The following is a 10,000-nucleotide window of genomic DNA, read 5'->3' on the forward strand; positions in this document are numbered from 1 at the left end:
GAAGGACTTTTGATTTGGCTTTGGGGTAGACCGTAGTCTCGATCGGCTGCCCTGCCTGACATCGCTTAGACCCCGGTAGCGTATGGTACATGTATCATACCAGACCCAACGCCCTTTCTCCCAGCAGCGAGAAGTTGTTTCGCGGGTAGGTCGAGAGTTCGAGACGTGTGAGATGTTTGTTATGTTTTTAGAAGATGTTGGAGTGGCTTTGTTTTGAGTGTGTATTTAGTCTGTAACACCCATTTGCTTTTTAAGCAAACCTATCCGTTGAGTACATACATAATCCCGGGGTGTCTACACGGATAGCAAAGTGTCCGCCTCTCTGATCAGTCGGCTGCGGATTTGAACCCGCGCCACAGACCTCTACGAAGTCCGAAGCTGCTGCTGTAACCGACTGTGCCATCAAGGCTTCATGGAACTTTCATGAATAAAGTATAATATTTACCAGGTTTCAGATCTTAAATACATATTATACACACACACACACACACACACACACACACACACACACACATATATATATATATATATATATATATATATATATATATATATATATATATATACAGAACCTTCACAGAATAACAATGGCCCCTAAGAAACGCTCTGTATTTTCAAACCGCAACACTTCACGTATCTGCACCCTATAGCACTTTCTACATTTCACCCTACAATTGCATAAAAAAATCTGGATACTATGACATGTTGTAAATGTTGAACCCACATCGCCACATTTCACAGGACCCAAACATGTAACATCTGACTCATATGAAAATCACTTTCAACCTTTCTTTCGTATAACACGTCTTATGTCCCTCAACACAAATGAAATAAGATTCATCATTTCTTCCTAAAATCTAGTCGGTATTCCTTAATCTCTTTAAATGTAAAAAAAATCCAAAGCAAAACTTATGAAGAGCCTACATTTCTTAATTTCTTTCACTATAAAAAAATCTTATTTAAATTTTGTGAAGCGTTCAAATTTCCTAATTTCTTGTTATAAAACATCTGATTAAATTTAAACTTTGTGATGAGTCCCAATTTATTAATTTCCTTTACTATAAAAAACCTGATTTAAAATTTGTGATGAGTCCAGATTTCTTACTTTTATTACAAAAAAATCTTATTGAAAATTTGTGACTATAAAAATCTTATTTTAAATTTATAACTATAAAAAATCTGATTCAGGATTTGCAGAGTCCAAATTTCTTCATTTCTTTTACTATAAAAAATCTGATATAAAATTCGCGATGAGTCCGAGTGCACTATCGTTAATGATGCACAAACTATCCTCATTACTGAAAACTAAGCAATGAGCTCCTTGAATGAGCTAATTTCAGCATACGATAAATCACCTAACTGTAATTGAAAAAAAATAAGAGCTCTTTTGCATAATCCGTCGGGTCAAATCCTCTTAGGTCAGAGAATCAAGACTTATTTTTATATGCAGTTCCAATTAAGAGTATTTGCATAAAATGTATCTATTTTTTCCCCAATTCAGAATAATTCTGTATTTAAAGGCATTCGGACCAGACCAGTTAATACATAAAATGCGTCCATCAAAAGATTTGCATTTAAAGCTCCCCGTAATACATGATTTGTAAAGGATAGTTCTCTCCAAAATGCTAAGTATCTTGGAATATATTAATGTTATGCCGTGAAATTGCGTATTAAGGATGTAAACATAAAAAAAAGATGCTCTCATTACAAGGATTGAATTTTCACCCAAGATTATATTTAATGCAAATAACCTATTGTTCAGAGCTTTTCTTAAAGTATACACCACCGCAGAAATACTTTATAAAAATCCTTTTTTCGTTTACTCGAAACAAAGCAATCTACTTTCTGTACAGAACCGGACAAATTGTTAAATATTCTTCTCCACAATCTCTCTCTCTCTCTCTCTCTCTCTCTCTCTCTCTCTCTCTCTCTCTCTCTCTCTCTCTCTCTCTCTCTCTCTCTCTCTCTCGTCTTGTTTCTGGAAACAATTAAACTTCTCCCGTCTATAAGCAAGACTTCGAAACACAGCAGAGATCTCACATTTGCTGTTAATTTTACAATGGAGAGACAAACTCTTGGAAAGTATACATATACTGGAAATAAATATACATACATACACACACACACACACACACACACACACACACATATATATATATATATATATATATATATATATATATATATATATATATATATATATATATATATATATACATACATATATATATATACGAATCCCACATGCTAAATAATGACTACAAATCCTGATTTTCATTTTCCTGTGGGATTGCTTGTACACTGAAGTCACGTGCATCTACTGTGACTTTTTAAGCATATATACATACATACATATATATATGTATATATATACATATATATATATATATATATATATATATATATATATATATATATATATATATATATATATATATATATATATATATATATATATATATATATATATATATATATATATATATATATATATATATATATATATATATATATATATATATATATATATATATATACTATATATATATGCTAGGTGCACGACACTATACTCTAAGCATAATAATACTAAACTAACAGACAGTAGCATTCAACTAAGTTTAGCCTCTGTGAAACATATCTCATGGTTTTAAAGGGAGATTTTTCTCCCTCGCTGGTTTTGGCACATATTTACGGGCGATTCTAATCCTTCTTGTTTATCTCGAGACATCAGCCACAGCTTAAAAAGGGACTATACTATAAGACTGGAGGACGGCAAGGGTAAACTCTGTGTTGACACCCGTTCACTGTCATTGCAAAAACAGAAATCAATTAAATATAATTCATCACATAGAAATACTTAAATGGAGTTCAGTGAAATTATTTTACAACAAATTTCGAGGTTAACACTCCACGTCAGCTGTCATAAAATTCGATTTGGTAGCATGCTAAATAATGACTACAAATCCCAGCTGAAAGACATCTTTGGCACACGGAAAAATCCAGACGTAATTCATGCGACATGAAAATCATAATTTCGTTTTATGAAATTAGTTGATTGACATTCATGTTCTCCCTCGGGAATCGCGTTTCGAAAAGAGAGGAGCAAATGCATTCGCTGTTATCAAACGCAACGTTTGAATCATTACCCGTGAATTCGAAGCCGGAGAATTTGAAGCAAGTGAATTCGAAGCAGGGGAGTTGGAAGCAAGTGAATTCGAAGCAAGTGAATTCGAAGCTGGAGAATTTGAAGCAAATGAATTCAAAGCAAGTGAATTCGAACTAAGTGAATTTGAAGCCGGAGAATTCGAAGCCGAAGAGTTCGAAGCAGGGGAATTCGAACATAGAGAATTTGAAGCAGGGAAATTCGAAGCAAGTAAATTCAAAGCAAATGAACTCGAAACAGGGGAATCGAAGCTGGAGAATTGGAAGCAGGGGATTTTGAAACAAGTGAACTCAAAGCAAGGGAATTCAAAGCCGGAGAATTCGAAGCAGGGGAATTTGAAACAAGTGAATTCGAAGCAGGAGAATTCGAAGCAGGAGAATTCGAAGCAAGTGAATTCGAAGCAGGGGAATTCGAAGCCGGCAATTTAAAGGAAGTGAATTTGAAGCAGGGTAATTCGAAGCAAGTGAGTTCGAAACAAATGAATTCGAAGCAGGGGAATTCGAAACCAGAGAATTCGAAGCAGGGGAATTCGAAACCAGAGATTCAAAGCAGGGAAATTCGAAGATAGAGAATTTGAAGCAGGGGAATTCGAAGCCAGAGAATTCGAAGCAGGGAAATTCGAAGACGGAGAATTTGAATTCGAAGGGGAATTTGAAACAAGTGAATTTGAAGCAAGTGAATTCAAAACAGGGGAATACGTAGCCGGAGAATTTGAAGCACAGGAATTTGAAACAAGATACTCGAAGCAAGGGAATTTGAAGCCGGAGAATTTGAAGCAGGGGAATTTGAAACAAGTGAATTCGAAGCAGGGGAATTCGAAGCAAGTGAATTTAAAGCAGGGGAATTCGAAGCCGGCAATTCAAAGCAAGTGAATTTGAAGCCGGAGAATTTGAAGTAAGTGAATTCAAAGCAGGGGAATTTGAAGCAAGTGAATTCGAAGCTGGAGAATTTAAAGCAAATGGATTCAAAGCAAGTGAATTCGGGGTAAGTGAATTTGAAGCAGGGGAATTCGAAGCCGGAGAATTTGCAGCAGGGGAATTCGCAGATGGAGAATTTGAAGCAGGGGATTTCAAAGCAAGTGAATTTAAAGCAAGTGAACTCAAAATAGGGGAATTTGAAGATGGAGAATGGGAAGCAGGGGATTTTGAAACAAGTGAACTCAAAGCATGGGAATTTGAAGCCAGAGAATTTGAAGCAGGGGAATTTGAAACAAGTGACTTCGAAGCATGGGAATTTGAAGCAAGTGAATTTGAAGTAGGGTAATTCGAAGCCAGCAATTCAAAGCAAGTGAATTCGAAGCAGGGTAATTCAAAGCAAGTGATTTCAAAACAAGTGAATTCGAAGCAGGGGAATTCGAAGCCGGAGAATTCAAAACAGAGGAATTCCAAGCAAGTGAATTTGAATCAGGGGAATTTGAAGCAAGTGAATTCGAAGCAAGTGAATTTGAAACAGGGGAATTCGAAGCTGGAGAATTTGAAGCAGTTGAATTTGAAACAAGAGACTCAAAGCAGTGGAATTCAAAGCCAGAGAAATTGAAGCAGGAAGCAGGGGAATTTGAAACAAGTTAATTCTAAGCAGAGGAATTTGAAGCAAGTGAATTTGAAGCAAGTGAATTTGAAGCAAAGGAATTTGAAGCCGGCAATTCAAAGCAAGTAACTTTGAAGCAGGGTAATTTAAAGCAAGTGAATTCCAAGCAGGGGAATTCAAACAAGTTAATTCGAAGCAAGTGGACTCGAAGCAGCGGAATTTGAAGCAAGTGAATTCAAAGCAGGGGAATTCAAAGCAGGTGAATTCAAAGCAGGGAATTCAAAGCTAGGGAATTTGAAGCAGGGGAATTCAAGGTAAGTGAGTTTGAAGCAGGGGAATTTGAAGCCAGTGAATTCGAAGCAGGGAAATTCAAAGCAAGTGAATTCGAAGCATGGGAATTTGAAGCAAGTGAATTCGAAGCATGGGAATTTGAAGCAAGTGAATTTGAAGCAGGGTAATTCGAAGCCAGCAATTCAAAGCAAGTGAATTTGAAGCAGGGCAATTCAAAGCAAGTGAATTCGAAGCAGGGTAATTCAAAGCCAGTGAATTCAAAACAAGTGAATTCAAAGCAGGGGAATTCGAAGCTGGAGAGTTCAAAACAGGGGAATTCCAAGAGGAAGAATTTGAAGCAGGGGAATTCGAAGCAATTGAATTCGAATCAGGGGAATTTGAAGCAAGTGAATTTGAAACAGGGGAATACGAAGCTGGAGAATTTGAAGCAGTTGAATTTGAAACAAGAGACTCGAAGCAGTGGAATTCAAAGCCTGAGAAATTGAAGCAGGAAGCAGGGGAATTTGAAACAAGTTAATTCAAAGCAGGGGAATTTGAAGCAAGTGAATTTGAAGCAGGGGAATTTGAAGCCGGCAATTCAAAGCAATTGACTTTGAAGCAGGGTAATTTGAAGCAAGTGAATTCCAAGCAGGGGAAGTTCCAAGCAGGGGAAACAGAAGCAGGGGAATTCAAACAAGTTAATTCGAAGCAAGTGGACTCGTAGCAGCGGAATTTGAACCAAGTGAATTTGAACAAAAGGTGAATTAAAAGCAGGAATTCAAAGCGGGGAATTCAAAGCAGGAATTCAAAGCGGGAATTCAAGCAGGGGAAAGCCGAAGCAGGGAATTCAAAGCCGGGGAATTCAAAGCAAGAGAATTCGAAGCAGGAGAATTTGAAGCAAGTGGATTTGAAGCAGGGGAATACAAAGAAAGTTAATTCGAAACCAGTGAATTCGAAGCAGGGGAATTCAAAGCAAGTGAATTTGGAGCAAGTGAATTCGAAGCACGGGAACTGGAAGCTGGAGAATTCAAAGCAGGAGAATTCAAAGCAAATGAATTCAAAGTAAGTGAATTCGAGGCAGGGGAATTCGAAGCAAGTGAATTTGAAGCAGGGGAATTCAAAGCAAGTGAATCAGAAGCAAGTGAATTTGAAGCAGGGGAATACAAAGCAAGTGCATTTGAAGCAAGTGAATTCGAAGCAGGGGAATTCGAAGCAAGTGAATCCGAAGCCGGAAAATTCAAAGGAATTCAAAGCAACTGAATTCAATGGAGGGGAATTTGAAGCAGGAAAATTTGAAGCAGGGGGATTCGAAGCAAGTGAATTCAAAATAAGTGAATTTGATGCCAGATAATTTGAAGCATGGGAATTTGAAGCAAGTGAATTCGAATCAGGGGAATACAAAGCAAACTAATACAAAGCAGGGGAATTCGAAGCATGTGAATTCAAAGCAGGGGAATTCGAAGCAAGTGAATTCGAAGCAGGGGAATTCGAAGCAAGTGAATTCGAAGCAGGGGAATTCGAAGCCGGAAAGCAAAGTGAATTCGAAGCAAGTGAATTTGAAGCAGGGTATCTCGTAATAAGTGAATTCGAAGCAGGAGAACTTGAAAAGATGCATTTGAAACACGTGAATTCGAAGCAAGTGAATTCAAAGCAAGTGAATTCGAAGCAGGTGATTTCGAAATAAGTGAATTTGAAGCAGGTGATTTCAAACTAAGTGAATTCAAAATTTAAGTGAATTTGATGAATTCGAAGATAATTCGAAGCAAGTGAATTCGAAGCAGGGGAATTTGAAGGAAGTGAATTCGAAGCAGGTGATTTTGAAATAAGTGAATTCGAAGCAGGTGATTTCAAAGTAAGTGAATTCGAAGCAGGTGATTTTGAAATAAGTGAATTCGAAGCAGGTGATTTCAAAGTAAGTGAATTCGAAGCAGGTGATTTCGAAATAAGTGAATTCGAAGCAGGGGTATTCAAAGAGGATGAATTCGAAGCAGGGGAATTCACAGAGGATGAATTGAAGCATGTGAAGCCACAGATGAATTCAAAGCAGTATTTGAAGCAGGTGATTTCAAAGCAAGTTAATTCGAAGCAGGTGATTTCGAAATAAGTGAAGTCAAAGGAGTTCTGCATAAAGTGAATTCGAAGCAGATGAATTCAAAGCAGATGGATTCGAAGCAGGTGATTTCAAAGTAAGGTAATTCAAAGCAGGTGATTTCGAAATAAGTGAATTCGAAGTAGATGAATTCAAAGAAGGTGGATTCGAAGCAGGTGATTTCAATGTAAGTTAATTCGAAGCAGGTGATTTCAAAATAAGTGAATTCGAAGCAGGTGAATTCGAAGCAGGGGAATTCGAAGAAGATGAATTCGGAGCAGGTGATTTCAAAGTAAGTTAATTCGAAGCAGGTGATTTCGAAATAAGTGAATTCGAAATAAGTGAATTCGAAGCAGGGGGAATTCGAAGATGAATTCAAAGCAGGTGATTTCAAAGTAAGTTAATTCGAAGCAGATGACTTCGAAATAAGTGAATTCGAAGCGGGGGAATTCGACGAAGATGAATTCGAAGCATGTGATTTCAAAGTAAGTTAAGCAAGTAGGTTATTTCAAAGCAAGTTAATTCGAAGCAGGTGATTTCAAAGTAAGTTAAGAAGCAGGTTATTTCAAGTAAGTGAATTGAAGCAGGTGATTTCGAAATAAGTGAATTCAAATTCGACGAAGATAAATTCGAAGCAGGTGATTTCAAAGTAAGTTAATTCAGGCAGGTTATTTCAAAGTAAGTTCATTTCGAAGAGGTGATTTGAAAGTAAGTTAATTCGAAGCAGGTTATTTCAAAGTAAGTGAATTCGAAGCAGGTGATTTCGAAATAAGTGAATTCGAAGCAGGGGAATTCGACGAAGATAAATTCGAAGCAGGTGATTTCAAAGTAAGTTAATTCGAAGAAGGTTATTTCAAAGTAAGTTAATTCGAAGCAGGTGATTTCAAAGTAAGTTAATTCGAAGCAGGTTATTTCAAAGTAAGTGAATTCGAAGCAGGTGATTTCGAAATAAGTGAATTCGAAGCAGGGGAATTCGACGAAGATAAATTCGAAGCAGGTGATTTCAAAGTAAGTGAATTCGAAGCAGAGAAGCAAACGCGGCGATTTAGCGCCAACTTTCCAAGTCCTTCGGTGAAAACAGTTTTCACGGAAACAAGAAAATCGGATGACAAATAAGATTACAGAGAATACGCAAATTGTTTTCAAAGGTTAAAAGAAACGCCCACGTCTTCCATTGAAACGAGTTTCAAAGGAAAATTACGAGGTAAATATTCTTTTGAAACCTGTTTCACTACTCATGCCGACAGAGGCAGTTACTGTATTGTTTATTGAACACCTACATAAACAAGTAGAAAATGCGCCGAAGATTCTTCGGCGCAATCGAGTTCTCTATACAGCCGCTACAGCGTAAAACTCGGTATAATGCTGTATGAGTCGCGGCCCATGGAACTTTAACCGCGGCCTGGTGGTAGCCTATCCTATATCGTTGCCGGAAGCAAGATTATGGCTAAATTTAACCTTGATTAAAATAGAAACTACTGAGGCTAGAGGGCTGCAATTTGGTATGTTTGATGATTGGAGGGTGGATGATCAACATACCAATTTGCAGACCTCTAAGCCTCAATAAGTCTTTAAACTGAGGTGGACAGAAAAATTGCGGACAGAATAAAGTGCGGACGGACAGATAATAGTTTTCTTTTACAGGCGTATCAATAGTTTTCTTTTATATCTATATCTAACTAAAATATATATATATATATATATATATATATATATATATATATATATATTAATATAAATTAGTTTCCTAACAAATAATACACCAAAGGGCAGAATAAATGCCAATAACACAAAATTCGACCTACCACAAAAAATTATAATTAAATAAAATAAAAAAATAATGTTTTAAAATCAAGGTCATCAGTGCTACAGCCCAAGCAAAAACACATTAATGGTGAACTTTTAACGCCAGCAACCTGCCAATTTCAAATTTCAAAAAGACAAAAAGCAACATAACTACTTCATGTTGATTGGGTTCACATGAAAGTTGGCCTTTATAGTGATACCTTACAGCTATATCTATCTATCTATCTATCTATATATATATATATATATATATATATATATATATATATATATATATATATATATATATATATGTATAACTGAATCACGAAAATATGGAACGTGATGAATATATAAGTAAAGATAAAATCAGTTCAGCAGGTTCTTAAATACTTTATGGAGTAAAGGACTGGATGATCTGGCAGAAATATAGGCATATATATATATATATAAGGAACTAAAATACCAAAAGAGGAAGGAACTAAAAAACCAAAAAGGTGGCCTTAATATTAATTTATAATTCACAAAATTAACAACTTGTACATTTTTACAAATCAGTCAGTAGCTAATAAATTTAAAAAACGAGTCATTAATCCAAAATATTGACAAAATAAACACACCAAGTAAAATAAAATAAAGATTGCATTTCCCAAAGTCAGTACAATACAAAAAACACATGAGTGAAACTGAGTCAGTAATATATAAGATCGAGATTAATAATCATATCACAAAACCGAGTCAATAAATAATATAACCTGAGCAGCACAGTAAACATTACCAAAAATCAATAATAATGACAATACGAAATCATAGTCGTCCCAAAATAACTATTACAACAAATACACACATCAATTTTACGAGATCTTTGTCTCTAAAAATACCCTACGTCCTAATAATAGAAAAAAAAAATACCACAATAGGGTTGCAAGGATAAGGTCACCTTCACGGACAAGGTCAGGAGATTTGTCAAGATAGACACATACTGTCACCAGGGACGAAGCCGGACAGACGAACACAATCAAGTCATCGAGACAGCCACATGCTGCCGAAACAGGAACCAATCCATACATCAGATGAACTCAGTCAAGTCGTCGAGACAGCCACTGGCTGCCGAACAGGAACAAATCCACACACCAGGACAGGGGTTATCCTCCAACATGACTATA

This window comes from Macrobrachium rosenbergii, chromosome 16, assembly GCF_040412425.1.
Source record: "Macrobrachium rosenbergii isolate ZJJX-2024 chromosome 16, ASM4041242v1, whole genome shotgun sequence".
In the NCBI taxonomy this organism is placed as follows: Eukaryota; Metazoa; Arthropoda; class Malacostraca; order Decapoda; family Palaemonidae; genus Macrobrachium; species Macrobrachium rosenbergii.